This window comes from Pelodiscus sinensis, chromosome 3 (assembly GCF_052426305.1).
Source record: "Pelodiscus sinensis isolate ZL-2025 chromosome 3, ASM5242630v1, whole genome shotgun sequence".
Lineage (NCBI taxonomy): Eukaryota > Metazoa > Chordata > Testudines > Trionychidae > Pelodiscus > Pelodiscus sinensis.
The window spans coordinates 19,085,912-19,112,545 of record NC_143054.1 but is presented as its reverse complement, the minus strand read 5'-3'; positions in this window follow the sequence as shown (position 1 = coordinate 19,112,545).

Genomic DNA, 26,634 nt, shown 5'->3' with positions numbered 1-26,634 from the left:
TCCCTCTGTGAATGCTAGGGATGGGGGAACAGGATAGAATTTACCCAGAGGAATGTAAGTTTTGTTTGTTTGTTTTGTTTACAGCCTCGTTCTGAGAGTTGATGAAACAAACATTATGGAATGTGAGCCCTGTCAACGGTCCATTGCCTGCTAATAATACTGTTGTCAGCTCAGTAGCAATTTCAGAAGGTAAATCCTCCTTAGAGCTGAATCTATGCATCTGAGCATGATAATCAATGCAAGCATGCTATGGGCCCAATCCTGTATTGAGAGTATATAAGGAATTGGGCATAAAAATGGCAATAGGCATTGAGTCATACAACATTCAATTCCAACGAGGCTGGGAATAATCTTTTATAAGAGTAAATGATATAAAGATCCAGTCCTGCATGCTTTGTGCTCACTTGTCATTCCTTCCACACTCCCATTACGTGATCTTTGATTCTGTTATATTTCCTTGTTGCTCCAATTAAAAAGCAATCTGCAGTGTTATTCTTTATTGAAAGAGTCTGGAGATGTCTTGCACTTTTATATTACTGTTTTGAGGATCTCAGAACTTTACAGAAATTAAATTTCACAAGCTCTGTGGGATTTGCTATATCTATTTAACAAAGATAAAAAGAGGCACAAGCGGCTATTTTTTTTTAAATATCGTTTATGTGGCATCAACCTTTATTGGATGTCTTATTGACAAATAAACTGACAAAGTGTGCCTCAAATGTTTCTTTATAAAAAGTAACTTCCACAGGATCAAATAGCAAGTCAGTGGTAGAAAAATTCCTCAGGAGTTTTAACTTATAGGCCCCTGCTCTATCTTCTAGAATCATCTCTTTAGTGAACCTTTGTTTTCTTCCCAAAGTAGACATCAACACTGTCTACTTTCAGGAGAATATGGAGTCTCTATGGCTGTGTCTAGACTGGCCAGTTTTTCCGGAAAATCAGCCACTTTTCCGGAAAACTTGCCAGCTGTCTACACTGGCTGCTTGAATTTCCACAAAAGCACTGACTTCCTACTGTAAGAAATCAATGCTTCTTGCAGAAATACTAATCTGCTCCCGTTCGGGCAAAAGTCCCTTTTGCACAAAGATTGCACAAAAGGGCCAGTGAAGACAGCTCAGATTTGTTTTCCGCAAAAAAGCCCCGATCGCGAAAATGGCGCTCAGGGCTTTTTAGTGGAAAAGCGCGTCTAGATTAGCACGGATGCTTTTCCACAAAAAGTGCTTTTGCGGAAAAGCATCCATGCCACTCTAGACGCTCTGTTCCGAAAATGCTTTTAACGGAAAACTTTTCCATTAAAAGCATTTCCGGAAAATCATGCCAATCTAGACGCAGCCTATGGGTATGTCTACACTACAGTGCTATTTTGAATTAACTTAATAGTTTTTGTGTATAGATGCGTTATTTTGAATTAGCTTAATTCGAATTAACTATTTCGAAATAGCATTATGCTATTTCAAAATAGCACGTCCACACTGAGTGAACCCTGAACCGAAATTCAGGCTGGCCGGAACCAGTGCCGGCAGGGCATCAGGTTAGGACTTAGTGTGTGGGGCTGTTGCCTGAGGGTAACTGAGCTCAGTACTTAAAAGGACCCTTCCCCCACCCCGGACAGACAGTTCTCAGGTTTCTCCACTTGCTTGTCTACCTAGATGAGGGACAGCAAAGCAGTCCTGTCTTGGAGTGCCCTGTGTCCCCGCTGTCAGGACACCACAGCACTCGGACACATGGAGCCAGAGCTGCCCCTGGGCACACCGGTGCATCTCATGGGGTCGTTGCCATCAACCCAGCTGCACTTGCTGCAGGCTGCCATCTGGAGGGCCCATCGGGGGGCTGTCAGATTCCAGGAGGCACTTAGGGAGAGCGTCCACCCTGAGAAGCCCTCAGAGCCTCCCTGGTCCTCCCCACTGGGGGCTCATGCCCCATTCCTCCCTCATGTCCTTCCACTTACCCCTGCCTAGCCCCCCTTCCTGATGTTAAAGAAAAGACACGTATGTTCAAAAATAGAAACTGGGTTTATTGAACAAAACTGGGGAGCGGAGGGGAATGAACCTCTGGGGACACTGGGAAAAGGGAGTGGGAGAGGGGAAGAGAGAGAAACTTGGGAGGAGAGAGCTGGAAGGGGGAATCAAGGGAAAGGGGGAGGGGAAGCTCAGGGCATAGGTTTGGGGGTCTTGCCGGACCAACTAGATTTTCATGCTAACCTGCTCCTTGGTTCACATGTGGCCTTAGGTGGCCAGGCTGGCAGCGATCCTGCCATAGACGGCCGCATTCCTCCATCTAGTGTGGAGATCATGGATGTTGGGGGCATCCCCCCCAAAACCTAAATAAGGTCCATGATCTCCATCCTGGACCAGGAAGGCACCCACCTTCTCCAGCCCCTGTCAGGCTCCTGGGAGCTGGCAGACTGCTCCTGAGGAGTGGTGGAGGGCTGGCTGCCAGTGGCTTGCTGGCTCATGTTTTGGGGCCACTGGGTCAGGGGCCCCAGTGGCTACTGCTGGCTTTGGGCCGGCAGGCTTGGAGCTGGCTCAGGCACTGTGGCTGAAGTCTACCCCTTTAATGTCTCTGGGGCTGGGGGAGAGGAGAGTAAGTTTTCCTAGTTGTTCCCAGAGTGGCCACCAGGGCTCCCTGGGAAGGGCTGGAGGCCCCCTATTTCGAATTAAGTGTCTACACAGCACTTAATTCGAAATAGCTATTTCGAATTTGGTATTACTCCTCATAGAATGAGTTTTACCAAATTCGAAATAGGGGCTCCACTCTTTCTAATTTATTTTGAAATAGCGATTTGTCTGTGCAGACGTTATTAAAGTTAATTCGAAATAACTGCTGTTATTTTGAATTAACTTTGTAGTGTAGACATAAGAACATAAGAACGGCCGTACTGGGTCAGACCAAAGGTCCTTCTAGCCCAGTATCCTGTCTGTCGACAGTGACCAGCACCAGGTGCCCCAGAGAGGGTGGACTGAAGACACAATCAAGCAATTTGTCTTCTGCCATCTCTTTCCAACCGCTGACAAACAGACGCCAAGGACACCATTTTATCCCCTGGCTAATAGCCTTTTATGGACCTAACCTCTATGAAATTATCTAGCTTCTCTTTAAACTCTATTATAGTCCTAGCCTTCACAGCCTCCTCTGGCAAGGAGTTCCACAGGTTGACTGCATGCTGTGTAAAGAAGAACTTTCTTTTATTAGTTTTAAACCTGCTACCCATTAATTTCATTTGGTGTCCTCTAGTTCTTCTGTTTAGGGAACTAATGTATAACTTTTCTTTATCCGCCCTCTCCACACCACTCATGATTTTATATACCTCTATCATCTTCCCCCTCAGTCTCCTCTTCTCTAAACTGAAAAGTCCCAGTCGTTTTAACCTCTCCTCATATGGGACCCATTTCAAACCCCTAATCATTTTAGTTGCCCTTTTCTGAACCCTTTCTAAGGCCAAAATATCTTTTTTGAGATGAGGAGACCACATCTGTACACAGTATTCAAGATGTGGGCGTACTATAGTTTTATACAGGGGCAGTAAAATATTCTGGGTCTTATTTTCTATCCCTTTCCTAATAATTCCTAGCATCCTATTTGCCTTTTTGACCGCCACTGCACACTGTGTGGATGTTTTCAGAGAACTGTCCACGATAACTCCAAGATCTCTTTCCTGATTTGTCATAGCCAAATTTGCCCCCATCATACTGTACGTATAGTTGGCGTTATTTTTCCAATGTGTATTACTTTACACTTATCCACATTAAATTCTGTTTGCCATTTTGTTGCCCAATCACTCAGTTTGGTGAGATCTTCTTGGAGTCCCTCACAGTCTGCTTCTGTCTGGACTATTCTAAACAGTTTGGTATCATCTGCAAACTTTACCACCTCACTGTTTACCCCTTTCTCCAGATCATTTATGAATAAGTTGAAAAGGATTGGTCCCAGGACAGACCCTTGAGGGATACCACTATTTACCCCTCTCCAATCTGAAAATTTACCATTTATTCCTACCCTTTGTTTCCTGTATTTTAACCAGTTCTTAATCCAAGAAAGGACCTTCCCTCTTATCCCATGGCCATGTAATTTACACAAGAGCCTTTGGTGAGGGACCTTGTCAAAGGCTTTCCGAAAATCTAAGTACACTATATCTACTGGATCCCTCTCATCTGCATGTTTGTTAGCCCCTTCAAAGAACTCTAATAGATTAGTAAGACAGGATTTCCCTTTACAGAAACCATGTTGACTTTTGTCCAACAAATTATGTTCTTCTACATGCTTCACAATTTTATTCTTTACTATTGTTTCTACTAATTTGCCCAGTACTGCATACCCTATTTTTCTCAAATGATGAGGAAAATCCTCATTAACTTCCTTGTTCATGTCGCAATTATTGTTTTTACCACCTCACCATTTATTGCAGCAATTTCATTAATATGTCACAAACTCTACTTTTTATCAAGATCAAACTTCTGTTTTTTAAGTGTCCCTTTAAACATTTGAACACTTTCCCAAGTGCAAAACCTCACTTTAGTGTTAGTTTCAGCTTTGCAGGCAGAACAATAAAGACAGCTGCAGCACACAGCTCCCTCTACCTCTGCATGTGACACTCCCCCCCTTCCTTTGCTGGCTTCAGAAGCAGAACAAGTTATTCACATTCTATCCATCTTATTTCAAGTTATAATCCCCCTTGCTTTGTTCACCATCTGGTGGTGTATTCTTCTGTGAGAAATCAATACACTAGTCTCTATTTATAGGAATGCTGTTGGTGGCAGTGGTAATTGTTCCATTGTTCAAGTGTCCTTATATCTGGAAAGTGCTGTTAAGAGCCTTTTCCACTTCAGCCCAGTTTCCTTTGCTGCATCCATATGAATGTGATGGACCAGTTATTAATTTATTTTGGTAACGGCGAACAGACAAGATAACTAAGAGGAGGTGAAGAGCCTGGAATTTCTTGTATTAAGGGTCTGTTTAGAAGCTGTGGAAAATTGGCCTTGGAGTGTAAATTAGCCAGAATCAATGGCTATTAGCCAGGATAGGTAGGAATTGTGTCCCTAGCATCTGTTTCTCTGGAGGTGGGTGACAGGGGAGGGATCATGTGAGTATTACCTGTTGTGATCCCTCCCTCTGGGGAATCTGATATTGGCCACTGTCAGCAGACAAGATACTGGGCTAGATGGACCTTTGGTCTGACCCAGTATGGCCGTTCTTATAGTGAGGTGGATAGTAACGAAGTAGAAATACTTTGTTACACTTCTCAAGTACATTTTTTCGGTATTTGTACTTTACTCAAGTAATTTATTTTTGTGATACTTTGACTTTTGCTCAAGTAGTTTTTAGAAAATATTGTACTTTTTTAGTCCACTACAGTTTCTGGAAGCACTTAGTGATAGAAATGTAGCCGTGTTAGTCTGGTGTAGCTGAAACAAAAAACAGGACTATGTAGCACTTTAAAGACTAACAAGATGATTTATTAGGTGATGAGCTTTCGTGGGCCAGACCCACTTCCTCAGATCAAATAGTGGAAGAAAATTGTCACAACCATATACAGGTAGTGAGCACTTAGTTACTCACTACGTTCATCATTCTGATTTGCCTAAGCATAGCTGCATGTGCAAGCCCCCAATCATCCAAAAAAGTAACCAATCAATAAGCACAATGACCTTGCCAACAAAGAAGCCTTCTATTAGCCCCAACAATACCTTTTCACTCAAAAACAGTATCTATGCAGGCATTGCCAGCCTGAACCCTGAGCAAGCAGGACAACTTCCCAGGGGGATGTGCTTAGGGTGCTCAGCTCATGTTACCTTACCTGGGGCCAGCCAGCTAAGCAGGAGGGAAACCCAGCAGCCAGCTCAGCCAAGGTCAGGGAGGACAGAGGCACCTCCTTTTGTCAGGTAAATCCTCTTTTCTTGTGGGAGCAGCAGCAGCGTGGGTGTCCAGAGCAAGGGCTCCCCATTCTCCCTGGGACAGAGGGCCCCCCGTAGAAGCCCTGTGATGAGAGGATGGGGCGGGCTGGGCTGGAAGAGACTTGTTGATTCATTCACCTGTCCATTTATGACAAGCCCAGTTCAGAAGTTTATATAATTGAATTTTAACTCTAGCAAGTGCTCAGGAAACATTTTTCTTGCTTTCCCTATGTGTAAATAATTTTATTATAATGGGGGGGGGGGTTGCCTCTCATTTGTGTGACTCCACTTGATTTTTCCATAGGTCAGTAGCTCCCGACCCAAAAAGGGTTCCCCACCCCTGATCTACAGTTTTCCAGATGAGCATCTTCTTCATCAACAGCTATTGTTGTTACACACACACACACACACACACACACACACACACACACACACACACACACACGTATATATGCATACTTATGGATATGCGAGTACAATTAAAATGTGATACTTTTGTACTTTTACTTAAGTAGTTTTCCAGAAGGATACCTTGACTTTTACTTAGTTACATTTTTTTCAAAGTAGCAGTACTTTTACTCAAGTAACTTTTTGGGGGTATTTCATCCACATCTGCTTATATTCTTATATGAACACATCCTACCCCCAAACCTTTCCACTCTACTCTCCAAGGCTATGTCTAGACTGCGAGCCTCTTTCGAAAGAGGCTTTTTTGAAAGATACTTTCGAAAAAGCCTCTTTCGAAAAAGAGCGTCTAGACTGCAAGCAGTACTTTCGAAAAAGCAAGCCGCTTTTTCGAAAGAGAGCACCCAGGCAGTCTGGATGCTCTCTTTCTAAAAAGCCCTGTTTGCATTCAAGAATACCTTTTTTCGAAAGAGCACTTTCGAAAAAAGGCATTCTTCCTCGTGAAATGAGGTTTTCCGCTGTTGAAAGAAAAGACGCATTCTGTCGATTTAATTTCGAAATAACGGGGCTGTAGTCTAGATGCAGGTGAAGTTTTTTCAAAAAAAACCCTTGAGTCTGGACACAGCCCAAGCAAACAGCTGTTTGCTTCTTTCCAGAGAAGCAAACTACAGAGCTCAGTTCAAACCCCTTAACATATGAACATAAGAATGGCCATACTGGGTCAGATCAAAGGTCCATCCAGCTCAGTACCCTGTCTGCCGATGGTGGCCAATGCCAGGTGTTCCAGAGGGAGTGAAATGAATAGGTAATGATCAAGCGATCTCTCTCCTGCCATCCATCTCTACCCTCTGACAAACAGAGGCTAGGGACACCATTCCTTACCCATACTGGCTATTTATGGACTTAACCTCCATGAATGTATCTAGTTCTCTTTTAAATCCTGTTATAGTCCTAGTCTTCACAACCTCCTCAGGCAAGGAGTTCCACAGATTGACTATGCTCTGTGTGAAGAAGAACTTCCTTTTATTTGTTTTAAACCTGCTGCCCATTAGTTTCATTTGGTGGCCCCTAGTTCTTATGTTATGGGGACAAGTAAATAACTTTTCCTTATTCACTTTCTCTATACCACTCATGATTTTATAGATCTCTATCATATCCCCCCTTCGTCTCCTCTTTTTCCAAGCTGAAAAGTCCCAGGCTCTTTAATCTCTCCTCATATGGGACCCATTCCAAACCCCTAATCATTTTAGTTGCCCTTCTCTGAAACTTTTCTAATGCCGATATCTTTTTTGAGATGAGGAGACCACATCTGTATGCAGTATTCAAGATGTGGGCATACCGTGGATTTATATAGGGCAATAAGATATTCTCTATCTTATTCTCTATCCCTTTTTTAATTATTCCTAACATCCTGTTTGCTTTTTTGACTGCTGATGCACACTGCTTGGACGTCTTCAGAGATCTATCCATGATGACTCCAAGATCTCTTTCCTGATTAGTTGTAGCTAAATTAGCCTCCATTATATTATATGTATAGATGGGGTCATTTTTTTCCAATGTGCATTACTTTACATTTATCCATATTAAATTTCATTTGCCATTTTGTTGCCCCGTTACTTAGTTTGGTGAGATCTTTTTGAAGTTCTTCACAGTCTGCTTTGGTCTTAACTACCGTGAGCAGTTTAGTGTCGTCTGCAAATGTTGCCATCTCACTGTTTACCCCTTTCTCCAGATCATTTATGAATAAGTTGAACAGGATTGGTCCCAGGACTGACCCTGGGGGAACACCACTAGTTACCCCTCTCCATTCTGAAAATTTACCATTTATTCCTACCCTTTGTTTCCTGTCTTATAACTAGTTCTCAGTCCATGAAAGGACTGAACCTTTCGTGAACCTTTGTTGTATTTGCATAGCCTAGTTTTTTAACACCGAGTCAGGTCTTGTAGAGGTAACTTGGTGATTCCCCAGGTCAAAAGCTATAGAAATGCAAAGTATGACTGCAATATTTGTGAATGGAAACTAGTGGGTGCTGCTCTGCTCTATACCTCTCTTCTTGTTATCTGGTAGAGGAGAGTGCACTAAACTGGCTTGCTATTTACACATTGGAACGAGATTAAACTGCAGGCTAATCTGACAGTGTGGAGTCAAGAGAGTCCCTGCTAGGAAGATTTTATAGCAACTGAGAAGAATAAATTACTTTGCTCCAAAAGTCAACATTGATAAATCCTATTTTAAGACCTGGGTTAATTTAAGAGGCAGAGTGAATGAAAAAACAAAGTAAATTCTGAGTTTCATTTGTTTAGTTTCGTGTTACAACTGGATACTACAAATGAAAGAAAATCAGGAACTAGCATCCAAAGAAATGTTCACTTGTTTTCTTCAGTGATACTAATTAATGTTGGATTTAATCTGAGACTCACTCACCTTTAGTCCCTGTAGTTAATATACCCTTATCTTTTGTATCCCTTAGAAATTGTACCCTGGATATATCTCCATTCCTTTAGGATATAGCTCCAGACACTCATACAACTTTCGGAAAGTTTCTTCTAGATGAGGGTATGAACTGGAGAGCTGAGACATGTCTCTATTTTAGGCACAGCTGGTCATAGAATGGTATTTCTGCTACACATGAATTTCTGATATTAAATTCATTCTAAACTAGGGAAGAATTGAAACATCACAATTCTACAGAAACACCAACAAACTGGATGTGGAAACATTTCATTTCAATAATGTAAGATCATTTTGCATTGTTGTATAATTAGATTCTTAGTACAGGTTAAACCTCTCGTCTGGCAACATCCATGATTGGGCATGACATTTATCATGGATTAACTAAGTTTCCAGCAGCCCCACAGTTTGTTTACAGCCAGAAGTCCTGGCTCTCAATGTTCTGTGTTGTTGTTTGGCTCTAGTTTACCCCTAAATGTATTCTAAGAGTCCAGTAAGCAGTGGAAGGCTTGGCAGTGCTACCAGACAACACTGACCTTCTGTGGTTTGGTAAGTTCTCTGGGTTGGTACCGAGGGTGCTAAACTAGGGAGCTTCAACCTGTATTAAACTATTATAGTATATTTTGAAATTAAGAACTGTGTTAATATAATATTAATTGTAATATATCCAAGCCAAAATGAAGCACAATAATAAAGTGGCAATATTTTGTGAAATATTTTGATATTGCTTAAATGTTTCAGTGCTTCTGAATTGGAATTTTTAAAGATGTTTCCTGGAACCTTTTTCATTTTGATGAAATTGCATTTTTCTAATGGAAAATTGTTCTGCTGAGAAATTTTCAGATGGTAATTTTGGGTATTTAAGTAAGATTCCTGGGTAGAGCTGGATAGAACATTTAAAAAATCATCTAAAGATGCTGCTTTATGAGAATCAACTTTTTGTGAGGATATACCAGTGTTGACAAATGTAATTGAACAGGTTTTGGGTCAAGACTGGAGAGGTATGGATCCTTGCTCTACCGCCTTTAGAATGATTTAAAATGAAAACCTTTGTTCTAAATTGAACAATTGAACCTTGATTTCCCCCTCCCCATAACTCCAGGGCTTCTTCAACAGATTTCATACTCATGTTTCTCAATCTGCCTACCTATTTCAATCCCTCTTTCTGAAACAAAAAAGCAAAGGATGAGTTAGAAACATATAGACAGATTTCCATTTTTGTGAAAACATTGTGTGTTGTTTCAATACATAACAAGAACAAATAAGAAAACCTTGAACGTTGTCATGAAAATGAACTACTGTATTACCCCCCCAGTCAGCAGAAGCACTATGTGAGTTAGGAATGTGACAGAGGATAGATCAAGGATGTTAAAACAAGACTCTTAAAATATTTTAAAATACTTGCTCTATACTTACTAAAGGAAACTATGTGTATCAAGAGATTGCTATGTGCTGAGCTATAAAAACAACAAAAGCAATTCAGGCCCAAATGTGATCCCATTGAAATCAATGGCAAAATCCAGTTGATTCCAATGAGACTAGGAATGGGAGTTATGAGGAACTTCTTTGTATAGATACAAGTCTGAAAACTGCATCTACATCCCATCAAATATTGGAAGAGTTCAGATCTGATTTTTTTAATTTGCTATTGCTTTCTTGTTGCAAAGTGTAGGTATTGATGAGAAATCTTTGGAGGTAGCTGAAAGTAAGAAGTGTTGAGCAGCTCCTGAATCTTAATGGGGACTCCTGGAACTGGACAAAACTAGGATCTATTTCTGAACTTTGTATCTCAAGATGCATCTGAAATATAAAATGTCTTGTTCTCATAAAGCTCCTTTTTAACTTGTGGGTTGGGGGTTGTTTTTTTTATTGCTGTGACATAAGCATTCCTTTCATCTTCCAACAATGGGTGTGATTTTGTTCAAGTACAGAGGTGTGAATGGGAAGTAAGGGCATTGAAGTCCGTGGAATGACATGGGTATGTGAATGCTGTGGTTTTTAGTGTTATGGATTGGTTTCTCTGAAGCTTTGAAAGTAATCATCCTAAATACACTTGCAGCATTTGCTCTAAAAATAGCAAAGTGCCACACGAAGAGCTCTGATGCTTTCTTGAAAAGTGTGATTCATAACAAGGCAGTGGAGTGCTGAATGGAAAATTTTCAAATCATTATGCTTCTGGTGATATTCTCAATATATAGGATGAAGAAAATTAACAGTAGTTTTTATATACGTTCCTGGATATGTATCCCAAAAGGCAATGCTTGCTTGGAAAGACCAAATGGCCACACTGGGTCAGATGGACCTTTGCTCTAGACCAACATCCTGTCTCCCAAAGCCAGGATCCTCATAGGGAATGAACACAACAGGGAATCATCAAGTGATCACCCCCTGTTGCCCATTCCCAGCTTCTGGCAAACAGAAGCTAGGGTCACCATCCCTGCTCATCCTGGCTAATAGCCACTGATGGCAGATGGCTGCCTGTTGCTAGTGGACAAAGGGGACGTATGACTAGTTTTAATACGTATTACAGTAAATATTTCACCATTTCAAAATACAAATGAAGAGTGGGGTTGTTGGAGGGATGGTTCCCCCTCTAATCCCAGAACTAAGGGGAAAGATGGGTTACCATTGCAACTTTTCAATTCCTGCTCAGAAACTGCACTGCTGTAGGTAGTCAGTCAAAAAATGTCCATACAAGGTAGAAAGAGCTCTGATTCATAACGTTTCAGACCTGCATTGGGTCCAAACTTACCAAAAGTTCTTGAGTTCAGTTCCAGGAGTTGATTTTGACCCATTTCTGAGAAAATATGTGGATGTTTCTTCGCAGTTTTGCACTTATTCACTTGCTGTAGTTTTCCTCACAAGTAGCTCCTTCAGTCAAACAATTGTCCTATCTGTTTACCATCAAATTAATACCTTTCAAAACTTAATCTAAATTCTACATACTGTGCCATCTATCCTAGGTACCTTTTGGTCCCATTACCATAGGGTCTAAGCACCTTAATCTTTAGTAGAATTGATCTGCCCAATGCCGCTGAGTGGTAGTGAAGTACTACTGTCTCCATTTTACTGGAGGAAGTAAGGGTATGTCTACACTACAGCGTGCAATAAAAAACTGACAGTAAGTCTCAGAGCCTCTTTACTGGCCTGTGCTGCATAGGCTTGCCCTACAGGGCTAAAAATAACAGTGTAGATCTTTCCTTCCTTCTGAAACTCATCAAAGGAGACGGGTTGTTTCAGTGCCCAAGCAGAGATCATAGAATCATAGAACCATAGAGCTGGAAGAGACCTCAGAAGGTCATCAAGTCCAGCCCCCTGCTCTAGGCAGGACCAATCCCAACTAAATCAACCCGGCCAGGGCTTTGTCAAGCTGAGACTTAAACACCTCTACTACTTTGTCAAGCTGAGACTCCACTACTTCCCTAGGGAACCCATTCCAGTGCTTCACCACCCTCCTAGTGAAATAGTTTTTCCTAATATCCAACCTGGACCTCTCCCACCACAACTTGAGACCATTGCTTCTTGTTCTGCCATCTGTCACTACTGAGAACAGCCTCTCTCCATCCTCTTTGGAACCTCCCTTCAGGAAGATGAAGGCTGCTATCAAATCCCCCTTCACTCTTCGCTTCTGCAGACTAAACAGACCCAACTCCCTCAGCCTCTCCTCATAAGTCATATGCTCCAGCCCCTAATTATTTTGGTTGCCCTCCGCTGGACCCTCTCTAATGCGTCCACATCCTTTTTGTAGTGGGGGGGCCCAGAACTGGACACAATACTCCAAATGTGGCCTCGCCAAAGCCGAATAAAGGGGAATAATGACATCTCTGGATCTGCTGGCAATGCTCCTCTTAATGCAACCTAATATGCCATTAGCCTTTTTGGCTACAAGGGCACACTGTTGACTCATATCCAGCTTCTCATCAACTGTAACCCCCAGGTCCTTTTCTGTAGAACTGCTACTTATCTGGTTGGTCCCCAGCTTGTAACTATGCTTGGGATTCTTCGGTCCCAAGTGCAGGACTCTGCACTTGTCCTTGTTGAACCTCATCAGATTTCTTGTGGCCCAATCCTCCAATTTGTCTAATTACCTAACCTGCTCTTGTTAGCCACACTGTGAGCCCCGCAAGACCACATCCATTGACCAGTATTCTGAGGCATGTTGCCCTGGTGTTGTGGGTTGGATTTTTTTTTTCTTTCACTGAAGTAAATATAGGTCTCAATTTCCAGTGTAGTACCCTAACCACTGGACCATACTACACTCTCAGGGCTGGTGTACACACAGCTGACATGCTACCAAAACTATACCTATATTTTGGAACTGATATCATTAAAGTGGGCCGACTCACTAGAAAAGTCCAATATTCTGATATATAGAAGCTTCTACTAGAACCAGATTCTAAGATGTTTGGAGCAGGGCACTGTCTTGTGCTGTTTTTGTACAACATATTGCACAGTGGGGTCCTGATCTATGATTGCTATAATACAAATAATAATTTCCATAAATGTAAAGCTCAAACAGTACAAAAACTGTAGACAAGCTCACAGTTTTACATTGAGATGTGAAGCACTTCAGAAAGGCTAGCAAAACTCACTCTTTCATCTGTGTTTTGCGAAGGGTAAAAATGCCGCCGTGGTTCATTATCATATTTCTTAATCCATGATGAAAATTTATGAGGTCACTGGGACTAATACTCACAGATTTGGCAGCCTTTTAATATTTATTTAGACTGAGACATAATCTGAATTTGGGAAGCGTTTGTCTTTGGCTTTGAGACAGATAAAGGTATTTATTACAGCTATATTTGCTGGGCATGATTTACAGTATTCAATGTTTCATTGAATTTTCTTTTCATTTTCTTTAACCAATGTTGGCACTGTTTTTTTTCTTTTTTTAAAGCTTTGTTAAAGTAAGTTAAGAATATTAAAGATTTTGCAAAATGATGCCAATCAAACCCATCTCTTAGCAATTTGGGTTGAAATCCTAAAATCCCAGATTTAGCCATATTTGTTTGCCAAGCAGTACCTTACATGATGAATAGTCCCAGTGAAACCTTTACCTACCAAGAAAAGTAGTGATGAACAAGATTAAAGGTATTATAGGCTAGTCCACAGACACTAAATAAGAAAAAGCCCTGAAACGTCACCCTTATTCTCAGTAGAAGATTTTCCTTGACATTTTACAGTGTATGTTTAGTTCTTTGTCCAGTCTAGTGTTAAATTACTAAGAATATAAGAAAGGCCATTCTGGATCCAATCAACATTCCTTCTAAACCAGTATCCTCTCTTCCAATAGTAGTCAATGCCAGGTGTTTCATCGGGAACAAAAAGAACAGATAATCAAGTGATCATCCCTTGTTGCCCATTCTCAGTTTCTGGCAAACATGCCTACCCATCCTAGCTAATAGCCATTAATGGACCTATCCTGCATGAATTTCCCTAGGTTTTTTTTTTAACCTCATTATAGTCTTTGCCTTCATAATATCCTCTGGCAAAAAGTTCCACTGGTTTACTGTGCGTTGCTTATAGAACTACTTCAAGTTTTTTGGCTTAAACCTGTTCCCTATTAATGCCATTTTTTGTTAGGAGAAGGAGTAACTAACATTTACTTTCTCCACACATCATAATTTTATAAACAGCTATCATGTCTCCTCTTAGTCATCTCCTTTCCAAACTGAAAAGTCTGTTTCATTAATCTGTCCTCCCTAACTACTGCCCTTTCCCCTTCCTTTTCCAAATCCAGTAGATCTCTTTTGAGATAGGGCAATCATCTTCCTATTCTGTTGGAGACTATTCTGCAATTTAGGTCTTCATCCTGCATTGAAGATAGGGATGTTAGATATTGGGTAACTGAATAGTCGAGTAACCAATAAGAATTCATATGGTTACTCGACTATTCTATAGTCCCTGGGTCAAGGCTGGCAGCCAGTGCACTCTGGCCCCACTCTCAGGGAGCCCCCTGCCATCCTGTGCTGTTGCCTCGGTGCTTGACGGGGGATAGTCCATGAGGGAAGCCAGTTTAAAAACCAGATACAGAGGCAGCAGCATGGGGTGCTGAGGGGTCTGAGCCCCCCCCCCCCTCGATGTACAGAGGCTGCTCCATAGAACGTGGAGCAGCCTCTGTCTGAAGGGAGCTTGGGTTTGTCTCATTCAGAGGCTGCTTGGAGCAGCCTCTCCTGCCACCCCCCTCCCCTTTGCTGCCTCTGATACAGAGGCAGCAAGGTGTGCTGGGGAGGGGGGAAATGTGTGTTGTTGACAAGATTAACCAATAAGCCTAGACTTACTGGTTAATTTTATAGCTGACTACACATCAATATTCCTAACTGAAAACTGAACAGGCAGATCTCCACTATAATAAATGGGACCTGTTGTGATAATTAGGCTTTTTTACAATTCAACTTATGATTAGAGGAAACTTGTAGGTCTATCAAACTTCATGAAATGTTACAGTAACCCATAATAACTCTTAACTGAAAATAAGTCAAGCTGCTGCTTTTTCTAATGAATGTTAAAAATTGGTAGAAAAGAAGCAGAGACTAATATTAGTTAGGACTTCAAAAATTATGTTGAAATCCTGCTTGGTTAAAAGCAGAAGATATGGAACTGGAAATTAATAAACCAAAATTAGTGTGTCAGTATTAGGCCTACTAATTGATAGACAAAATAATGAAGGGGTGGACTATTCCACCCACTTTTCCTTTGTGTGTTCTTAAAAAAAGAACAGAGGCTATTGAAGTAAGTTTCACCATTACTGCTGGCACTCTCACTATCAGCTGGGATCTTGGAATTTCAGAAGGAGCCAAAAGAGGGACCCAGATAACTTTGGCATTCAGATGGAGCTGGGAAAGGTGGCAAACATTACTTAAGATGAAATGGGTTTAGACTTTAACAATAGCAATATCTCAACTAACTTTCTTCAAAAAAGTACTGTTGTCACCCTCTTTGTTACCTTCTAAGACTGTAAAATGTGGAAGTGGGGGTTTGTTGCAAAAGTGCTCTCCAGCTAACGGAAAAGAACAAGAAATCAATACTTGACAATTCAAATGCTTTAACTGTCCCTCCTTTTCTGTATCTTCAATTAAAAAGTTAAAAGGATTTTTAATGGCATATTTACCATGATTCTAAGCAGGCTGAGGCCTCTTTATACCAAACTTCGTTTAATGCTGTTAGATGTTGGATAGTGAAAGAGATTATAACAGCATTATCTCTTTGACCTCTGACATCACTACAACAGACTCTGGGTGCAGAAGGGTCTACTCGTGCAGTTCTCATCACAGGACCATAAGTAGATCTGGCTATAAGAAGGTATTTTTTCTGATTAAGACTTTAAACAAAATTAAAATCTTTTCTTAAACAAGTGGCCACCACCACTGTACAGGTAAAATGACTAGATGCAGAATTTTGTTGAATTCCAGGCTCTGTCAAAACTTGGCTACATTCTCTTGCATACCTACTTTCCTTGATTATATACTCCCCACTTGGTACTCGGTGATTCTGATAAACCATATTTGAAAACTCTGAGTCAAAGATGTGTTAGCACTTCTTTTTTTTGTCTAATTTTTGTTAGAAAACATTTACAAAGACTGGATATTTTGGGGCACCCATTTCACTATGCATTTTTTATTCCCAGGTACATACTTTGTGTGCACATTCATAGCAGGTGGACATGCATGTTGTGTATACAGCTCCACCTGCACTTCTGTGAAGGTGGCTCTTCAAATTTCAAGAAATATAATTAGAAAGGAGTTGTTTTTCAGCATAAGTCTGATAAATGCATGAAATTACAGGAGCAAATTGAAGATGTAAATATTCAATTGCCTGGCCGTAGTACAGTACCCATTTAGGTTTGTGACTTTTTTTTCACTTTTAGCTGTACAGCTATTGAGTTATTTGAATGTTAGCTCTTAAGTGAGCTTAGTGCTCAAGGCTGACTCTTTTTAAAAGTGTATTACAGGTTCTACTGAAAAGGTTACCCTGTTGTGTATTTAAACAAAACATTATGGTTCAAATTTAGATGGCACAATTCCCTCTAAATCAGCATTTGAGTTTAGGGCAAAAAAATTTTGCCCTACAGGACACCTCTGTTATTGCTGAAAATAATTCATGTATAAGTTAAAGGAAAGGAAGTGTTGACTTTGTGTGCATCATTCCCCAGATATTACTTCTGGAGAGTTTTAGGTGTGGATTGTAAGGGTAAAATGTGGCTGCCTAACTTGTGAGAAAATTAGCCTTGCAGTTAGGATGTTAGTCTGGGATTTAAAAATGCTGTGTTAAATGTTGGCTGTCTCACAGACTTCCTAGGCAATTTCACTATCAAAGTTCCCAGTATGAAAACCTGAATAATATTTTGTTTAGAGGTATGGTGTGTGTGTGATTTAACTATTATAGCATATAGTACTGGAGCCTTTGTCATGCATTAGAATCCAATTTAGCTAGGTGCTATCCCAACACACAGAATAAAAAATATACCCTTCCTTGCCTTAAGGCATTTCATCATCTTAAGTATAGGACAAGACATGAAAGATGGATACAGGCAAATGGGTAACACGAACTTGTGACATAGTAAGACTTAGCAGACTACAGAGTCACGTCAGCACACCAGGTGCCTAAATGTTAATAATCCTTCCTCTCTAACCCATTGTATGTGTTGTGTTGGATTCTCTTTGGGGTACAGACAATGTCTTAGTAGGTGTATGTCCAGGCTGTGCACTGTGGATGCTCACTCTTTGGGCTTGGAAGCACATTTTAGCACTAACAACTCAGTTGTCTATATAGTAAGGAAAAGCATGAAAGCATGGATCCTGATCCCAAGATGAGTAGTTAAAATATCCTGTATCTAAGGCAGGAATGGGCAAACTGGATCTGGTCTGCCAGAGTTAGACTGGACCTGGTTGGCCCCCACACTGCCATATTTACTTGTGCCTCTGCAGGTATGGACTATTGCAGCTCCCATTGGCCAAGAATAGTGACCCGTTGTCAGCCGACGGTCAGGGATCCCTATATCTGTCCCTTAAGACCAGCTGAAGTTCTTTTAAATTGTGCTTGGTTCTATTACAGCAACTGAAGGAGTCAGGTTAAAACTTAAACAGTTACAGGTTTATTTGAGGAAGCTTATAAATCATATGGTTGCAATGGCTATTGTTCTATTTCTTAACTGCTAGCAAAATATAGATCTTAAAAATGGTTACAAAGAAGATAAAGATAGAAAAATAGAAATAATGGTACCAAGTAACAGCTTACTCTTTCTATGTGTACACTTAAGACAGAGGACCACATCCAGGTACAATTTTTACCCCCTTCTGTGCCTCTCAACTCCAGCATGTCAGGCCAGGGCCGGTCCCTCAATTCCTAGGAAAGACGAAAATACGAGGTGGGCGTCCCCATAGAACCTCGGGAGGTCAAACACCGAACCCGACCAGCAGGTAGAGGGTAGAATGACACTCAAAGTGAGTGTGTGCTGGACCTATCTTATATACCCATGGGGTCACGTATTTCTCTTTCTTGTCTGTCATGCCAAATGGGGCTGGTCTGTCTTTTGTGAGACCAGTTCTTACAAGGGAGTTGTGAACTAAATTTACACTTGTAAGAGAGAATTGAGATGATTAAATTGGAAGTACGGGACATTGTTTTCTCAGTAGGAAATTCCTCTCCCAGGGACTGTGTGTGTTCGAATCAACATAGGTGCCAGCCTGACACTTCTTGCAGCCTCGAGCTTAGCTTATTTCCTTAATCGTTACTCAGAGTCAGAAACTTGCATATCCTGGTCAAAGCAGATCAAAGCTTAATAGGCTATGCTGATCTTCTTATTGTTCCTTCTCTGCTCTGTATACAGACATCTCAGAGGGCAAGCAAGATTGTTTGAGATGGGGGGGGGGGCTGCCTGGCTACACCCGTGGCCAATGGGAGCTGTGATAGCTCTTACCTGCAGAGGCACTGGTAAATATACTGGGCTAACGCAGGTGAACCACTGTAGTTTTATTGAGCACCCCAGATGTAAGGTGGAGATTGGAATCTCGCATTACCAGCAGAAGAATACATTGCTTACAGTGGGCAGGGGATGGGAGTTGGAGAGAAGGGAAAATTTTTATTTGCAGTTTCACTGTCCATAGTCTCTGGTGTGGTTTGAAATTACATCTGAGAAACATTTATCCAGAGGGGTGGGGAGAAATGAAGGCACCTGATGGCAAGGTTCAGAAGTCAAATGGCAGATGTCTGAAAAGTCAAACAGCAAGGGAGTTTGAGAAACCAAACAGCAGATGCATAGCAAGGCACAAGTGCTCACCTACGAGAGCACCTATCACTGTCTCATGCACCTGTTTAATTTTTGGACTATAGTATTTCTGTGTACTGTGGAATTTATGACAAAGAATGAAAGCTGCATAGACATAGGTTGAGTGTCTTAGCCCTTGTCTATATTGGGATTAGTGGTGTAGCTTTACCAATGCAAACCCTTAGTATAGTCAGACAAAGCAGATGTTTATACTGGGGAGCCTACTCTAGTTTGAAAAAAGGGATAAACATCACTAGTGCAACTAGCTACTTTTCCTGTCTACATTGCTGTTGCTACACTGTTTGGCTGTGCTTATGGTGGCAGTTAGCTGTAAATGTCCAATGTAGATTAATGAAGGCCTTATCAGCTATTGGCTCAATGAGATAGCAGGAAGGCCAGCCTGAGATTCTCCTAGTCATGCCTACTATCTCTGAGGTCAGGGAAGGAAAGTGATGTATTAATGTCACCTATACATTCATGTACACCTGTAAAATAATGCTCTCCTTATAGCAGCTCTTGATAAAGAGCAAGAGTGGGAGCATGTGAAGTGTAGCATAGAGCTAATCCTTAGGATATGTTGCCTTATTGGAAAAGCCAGAAGACTGGACATTTTAATGACTTTTCACAGTAAATATAAATAATCCCCAAAGGGTAGTTGACTTTGCTGCAGAAGCTTATTTTCTAAGCCAGTAAAGAATGAAAGATTTTTATCTGGCATATTATGGGGATTACTTTTTTTATCCCTAAGACCCATGAGCACTGTAGATTCAAAAGTTTATATATATAAATAATATAGCTTCACACATGTTTTTTGTTATAATCTGGAGCATGTATATAAATAACCTTTGAATGCTTGGTGCTCGGATCTATACAAACATTAATTGGAGCTTCATAACAACCTCTGATAAGCATAGTATATAATACGTATGGTCTGAAGTAAATGAGACAGAGAAGTGATGGTAATTGACCCAAGCCTGTGATAAAATCCCACAGTACTAACACCACACTGTTTTCTCTGGGCCTCCTCCAAAGCCCACTGGAGTCAGTGGGAGTTTTTTTCATTGACTTCAAATGGGCATCGGCTCTGGTGCTACCTTTTAGTGCAGAAACCACAAGCAGTTACATTTCTTCAAGCAGAACTAGCTTTTCCATAAGATGTGGTATCCATATATGCAGCATATTTTCAGAGCTGTTTACTTTCATGATGCTCATAACTTGAATTCTCTCTCTCTTCCCTCCCCCCGTGCATGTGTTAGTGGCACATTTGCTTTCTGAAAAGTGTAACTGAATAAATCAATAATGAGAAAGGGGTGAAAAAATTTATTAAATCCAGAGTTACTTGTGAAGCCACTGTATGCTTAAAAAGGACTTTCATGGATAGGTTTCCCTTTTAAAATATTTTTTCTTTATTACATTTTATCAGATTTAAAAGTTCAGTGCCAATAAGGGAATAATGCTCATTCAAGTTTCTGCCCCTTGCTACCTATTGCTATTTCCACTCTCTCATCATTTTACGGTCATATATAATGTAATAGGTATTACAGTCAGAGCAGTTACTGGTCTCAGTTGAGTGCAACTTCAGCTATATAACACATTGTATTAGGCAAATAGAGTAGCTTTCTATCACACAGTTAAGGGAGCTTTCTAGCAAAGCTAGCTACAGATTACAACTCGCCTGGGTATGAGTGGTCTGAAATTCATATGGAGTGTCTCATCCATCTTTCTTCTCTAAAATCAAATAATGCATAATAGGGTTCTCAATGGTATTCCATCTTCAGAGATCTGTACAAATATTCATAAAGCTTCATAACAGATACTAAGGATGTTAAAATGAAGTTATCAGGCTAATCATATAGTCAATACAATTTGTATTGATTATATTATTAGTCAATAAGTGCTGCTCTGCAGAGCCACAGCAGGGGTAGCTCCAGGAACCGGCTAAAACTGTGACTGAGCAATCCTGGCTCGTGCCGGCTCCGGGGGCCACCCATACTGTGGTTCTGCTTTCTAAGAGCAGCCGGGCTCTTACTACATTTAAAATGCAGAGGCGCAGTGATCAGTACAAGCCAGGACTGTTCGGCCCTGGCTTGTGCTGAGTCCAGCAGCCTCTCTTTGCAGAGGACAGCCCTATCTGCCACAAACAGGGGCTGCTGTTGGAGCAGTCCCCCTGTTTGTGGTGGATAGGGCTGCCAGATGGTTGAAACAGAAATACCAAACAACCTCGCACTGCCCCCCCCCCAAAAAAAATGGAGAAAAAATTCTGTTGAAGGGAAAAAAAGGGGGGGGGGTGGAACCAAAGTTGTTGAGCAAAAAAGAAAAAAAACAGCATTGAAATAGCACCTTAAGAGTACAGGGATACGAACAGGGGAGCGGTTGAGCACTAAGACCAGAGGAAGCATTGCTTCCCCTAGGTCTTTTGGCCAGCAGCCATTTTGTGCTGGCAGCCTTTGGGGAACCAGATAAGCATGGGGGCTGCGGGCTTCCCCAGCCTACAGATCTGCGTCTAGATTGCTGTGCTGTACCGGATCAGCTGATCGTCGCACAACGCAGCGGCCATGTTTATTTGAATGACGTGGGGATTATTTAAATCCCTACTTCATTGACTATGCAGGGTAAACTAGTTTACATGGCTCCGTCGATGGAGACATGTAGTCTAGACATACCCCTGGTGCTTTGTGAACTGGTGGAACTTTTTTATCTAGCTCCATATCCATATCCAAATCTGCTATCTTAAATAGCAATTCCTTTAGACTGGAAGAATCTTTCAAAGCAGTGGGATTTAATCTGCACCATACTTAAGCCTTCATTCCAGACTCCATCTGGTCCCAATGCTCACCTTCTTCCTTTCTTTTCCCCTTAACATGCCCTCTCCTTTAATTTATTTTCATTAAATAATCCTTCCCCCCATGCCATCCACCCAGAAAATGGAACTAAAATGATGTTTGCAAGCCATCACAATGTTCACTTTAACTGCATGATATCCCTTTTCCCTCCATGTTTTTGACTGTTTATGCTGCCCCGCCCCCTCCCCCCCAAAAGCTTTATTTTTCTTGGGAGTAGCACTTACCCACTCCTACTATACATAAATAGGCCAAACCCCATGCTAGGCAATAGAATATCACTTCACTAAAATGACAACTTCCTCTGAGAGAACATTGCAAGCTCTGCAGTTGTATGTCCTGATATGCAAAATTTCTCTTTTGAAAAGTGACTGCAACCCTTGATGCAAAGTGTCAGTCACTTTTCAGAATCCTACCCCTGGATGCCATTTCTTAATGATGCAAGCAGAGCAGAAGAAAATTAATTTTTGAAGTTGAGTGCGCACAGGAGTCCTGTGCAGTAGTCACACAGTGCCAGTCTGGGGTGCAACCAAGAGTTATGGTGGATTATGCTACTGTAACTGCCCTCAAGGCTGCTTCTTTTGAATCAAATCCTTTTGGCTTTGTGTGGTGAATGGCAATTTTGCTGGCATGAAGGATATACAACTGAAATGGATAGAGTGTAATGAGCAGCTATATTCTTTTTTTAAGTCCATTTAGAGCATACACAAACTGTTCATAGTGATCGAGTCTTCTTGGTAATTAGACGTAGCTCACTGGAGTTTGCCTTTAATCAAGACGAGCAGTTTATATTAGTCAGATTACAGCTGACTTTCAACAACCAGAAAAAAACCTCTTCCTCTGAGCAAATCTGCTTCTGGATAAGCGAATCCATGTATTTGGAATGGAATTAATGTCTCCTTGATATCATTACAGCATGACTGGTTTAATCCATGAGTGACAGATGGTAGGCCCGTCATTGGTCTGCTTTGATGTCAAGTGTCCTTGGTTCATTTTTAATTTGGAAAATTGTGTTTGCCAGGATTGCTCTCAAATTTGCTCCTGGACTTCGACATTTTGAAACAGCGCAACAAGTTTTATATGAAAAACACATTTATATAGACCAGTGAAAAGGCTTCCACAAAAGAATATTTTCTAAAATGTGTTCACTGGAAAAATTCCATATGGGCAATATTTCTGACAAACAGCAGTATATTATTATTTTAATATATAAAATGCTGAGAAGGAGGAATATTATAAAGGTTTATTGACAGTTACCGCCTGCCCAGGTAGGGGTTGGAGATAGGTCACTTACTAAAACGGTAGCTGAAGAGGAATTGCATTTCAGATTATAAGATTAAACAACATATTGTTGAGGAGAGTGCTTTTGTAAAGTATGTAAAGAAAGAAGAGAATAAAACAGAGAAGACCTAATCAAAGCAAAGAAACCTTATATACTATAGGTGATGAGGGTTTCTGTGAGATTTTGTTTGCCAATAGCTTCACAAACCACAATGGGATGAAATCTCAGGTTCAAACACATGTTCTTTCATTTCCCCATGTACAGAAATAGTTTGTGTCTTTGTGATTTGGAATATTTTCAGGTTAAGATGGAACAAAGCTTGGTAAAGAAACAAAAAAACAAACAAACAAAAAACCCTTAAAAATCATGAAATGCTTCAAAACTAAAGATGGACATTTCAGAATATCTGCACCAGATTCTGCAGTTAAGATAGTGTAAATCCTAAGTGTGGGTGGATAAATGTTCTGCTCTGTTATTTAGACAGGAGTTTGTGTGACTATTTGCATTGCTTTTTAATAAAAGAAAGTACTCATCAGATGCAAATCCGGCTTTTCATGGTAAACAATGACCATGCAGTTCAGAGGGTAATCACAAACCTCCTGTTCAGTGAATCCTTAGAATGATTTTTGAAACACGCAACAAGATTTCATATTGGATTGCTATAATATCTAACTTTATCGTCCTTATTTTTTCCCTAGAATAGAATAAATTCTGACTTATTATTATTATGCATTTTAACAAAACTAGAGGAGAAGTGGTGGTTATATTAAGAGAAAGGAGAAAAAAGCCAGTCTATAGAAAGAATGGCAGTAATTATTCAAACATGAGCTGGTCTCATTAGTAAGTAGGTGTGGCTACAGATGTTGAAGGTTTTGGCAAACTGGATAGTTTGGAGACAGAACTGACTGGGATTGGCTGAAGCTTAGGGTCATTGCTGTGATGTATAAAATTCAAATATAATATAACTGTGGAATACAAGTTTGCTGTGTATCTTAAGAAGAACACTCTCCACCCCTTGTAGAATCCAGACTCACATTCTGTAAAAGTTTGAAGGATACATTGATTTGAGACCCATCAGGGTGCTTGTGATGTTTTTGGGCATGCTAGGGTTATATTTGGGAGGTACAGTGTGACATGAGCATTAGAGATAGTGTGACAGAGCCACCTGATCTGCATCTCAAGCTTTCAGGTCAAAAAATGGCAGGGACAACATGTCAATCCAAGACAGGGCACCAACAAAGCAATAATCAGGAGACTGACACCAACTATCAACTTAGAAAACTGTCTGTAAGACTATCATGGTGGGATTTTCTGTCCTTTTTTTTTTGCTCTGAGTTCCATATCGACTATGCTCAGTTTGCACGAATAAAACTCTCTCTGCCCCACCAACTTTTATCAAGATCTGAAATCCAAGCAGGGTTCTGTGCTTTTTCTCACTTCATCATCTGTATTCCAGGTTCTACACACCCAATTAGGCTATCCCTGTAACATCTGTGCAATCTCATTTACTGACTCACTTATTATTCCTGAGTTTGTGTCTTTAGTTCCATCTCTGCAACTCCGAAAACTTCCATAGGTGCAATCACTGGAATTTAAGGCCAGATTATATTATCCTGGGTAGAGCTGAGCAGCACTTTGCTCCACGACCAGTTCCAATGAAGTGAAGGATCCCGTGGTTTGAGTGAGGGCGATACCCAGTGTGAGCTAAGAGTTTGGAATCTGTCCCAGAGCAAACAGCTCAAGGAATAGAATCCACTTCCAGCTCTCTTAGCTCTGTTATCTATGTAGGACTAACAGTTGTAAAATATTTGTTACACTCAGTGCTGCTGACCTCAGTAACTGCAACCCACAGACAGTGCTGGGGAGGTCAGAAATATTCTTTCCATGTTCAATTGCACCATGGGAGGTTTAGTTAAAATGAATGATTGCAGTGATTGAAAAAGAGACAGCAGAAGCGTGTAGGCTGAAGCTAAATGGGAATATGAAATGAGGGATTACATTGCCCACAGATGACATGTCTAGAGGATTTGCACCAGTGATGCTTGCAAGGGGCAGGCAAGGCTGGGAGGCATTTCGCCACCACCTGCTCTTAGCTCTATGCCCGTTGCATATCAGCTTGCTGGAACCACCAGCCTTTGGCATAACAAGCGACGCGCCCCCAGGGGAGGGGGGAGGAGAAGACAAAGGGAGCAAGTGCCCCAGGGCCCAGTGATTCAAAGGGAAATTGCTTCTGGAGCTCTAGGCAGCCCATTCCAGATGGTGCTGGATGTGTTTGATTCAGGTGTCTCTGAGGGCTGGTTGTCCCAGCCTCTCCCCTTCCAGCCGAGGCCCCATCCCTTCTGGGTGCTCAGAGTCAGCCTCCCCCTCCCTGCCTTGCCCAGGGGACCAGCGAGTCTCTCGACTCACCCATCAGAAGAAATCCCTTCCAAATCACCTCTCTGTACAGGTGTCAGGAACCAGGGACTGCGCCTGAACTAGTTTCCAGGCAGCCTCATCAGTAAATCTGGCCTGCAGCAGGCTGCCTGATTGGCTACAGAGCAGCCAGTTGGCTCTTAAGCCAGCAACTGCAGCAGCTCATTGGCTTCTCTATGCTCATGCTAACAGCTATGCCTGCTCTTGTGTTTCTGTGCTCCTGCCTTGCATGCCAGTCTTGCCTCTCTCCTGCCTTCAACCCCTTCTTGACTGCTGTCCTGCTTGCTCTGTTCCTGACGACTGGTTTGACCCATGGCTCTGGCTCCTGGCTACAGGCTTCAGTTCATCCCTTGACTCTCTTCCCTGGCCACTAGGCTAGACTGCCCTCATCCCAGTCATGTGACAATAGGCAGCAAGCACTAGACACCCATCAACTCCTAGACCTAGGTGCATTCCCAGTAGTGTCCTTCTGACTTTTCTCAACACTCATAGAATTACCAGACCTATGGTTTCCAAAGAAACAATACCTACAAACTGGTAAGATTCAGTTCAGAACCAGCACTTTTCTTAATGCTGCTGCCCTTAGACGTATTTAAAAGAAGATAAGAACAAGCTTATAACTGAAGAGAGATTCACGTGATAGTGAGGGCAAATAGTGGAAACAAATGGCTAGAGTATAAAGCAATTGCATAACATGCTTTTCTAGAGCCCAAAGTTCATTAACAAGGTATGAAAATAGCTTATTTCATTCAAAGTTCTCCCCAATATTTTCAGTCAGGCCTAGCTGAGACCCTTTTTTGATTAAGGAAATGCACCATCCCTTTACTTAAATAGCAAACAATGATGGTGTTTACTAAATATATCCAAGCAACCCTTTTGCTGTACAGTTCATACCAACAGCCATACTGGTACTGAAGGTCCATTCAGCCCAGTATCCAGTCTTCCAGCTGTGGCCAATGCAAGTTGATTCAGAGGGAGTGAATCGTACACACCCTTTCTCCCTTTCCCAGCTTCTGGTCAACAGAGGCTAGAGACACTTCTGAGCATACCTCCTTCCTCCCCTCCTCTTGCTGCTTGCTTTTCCT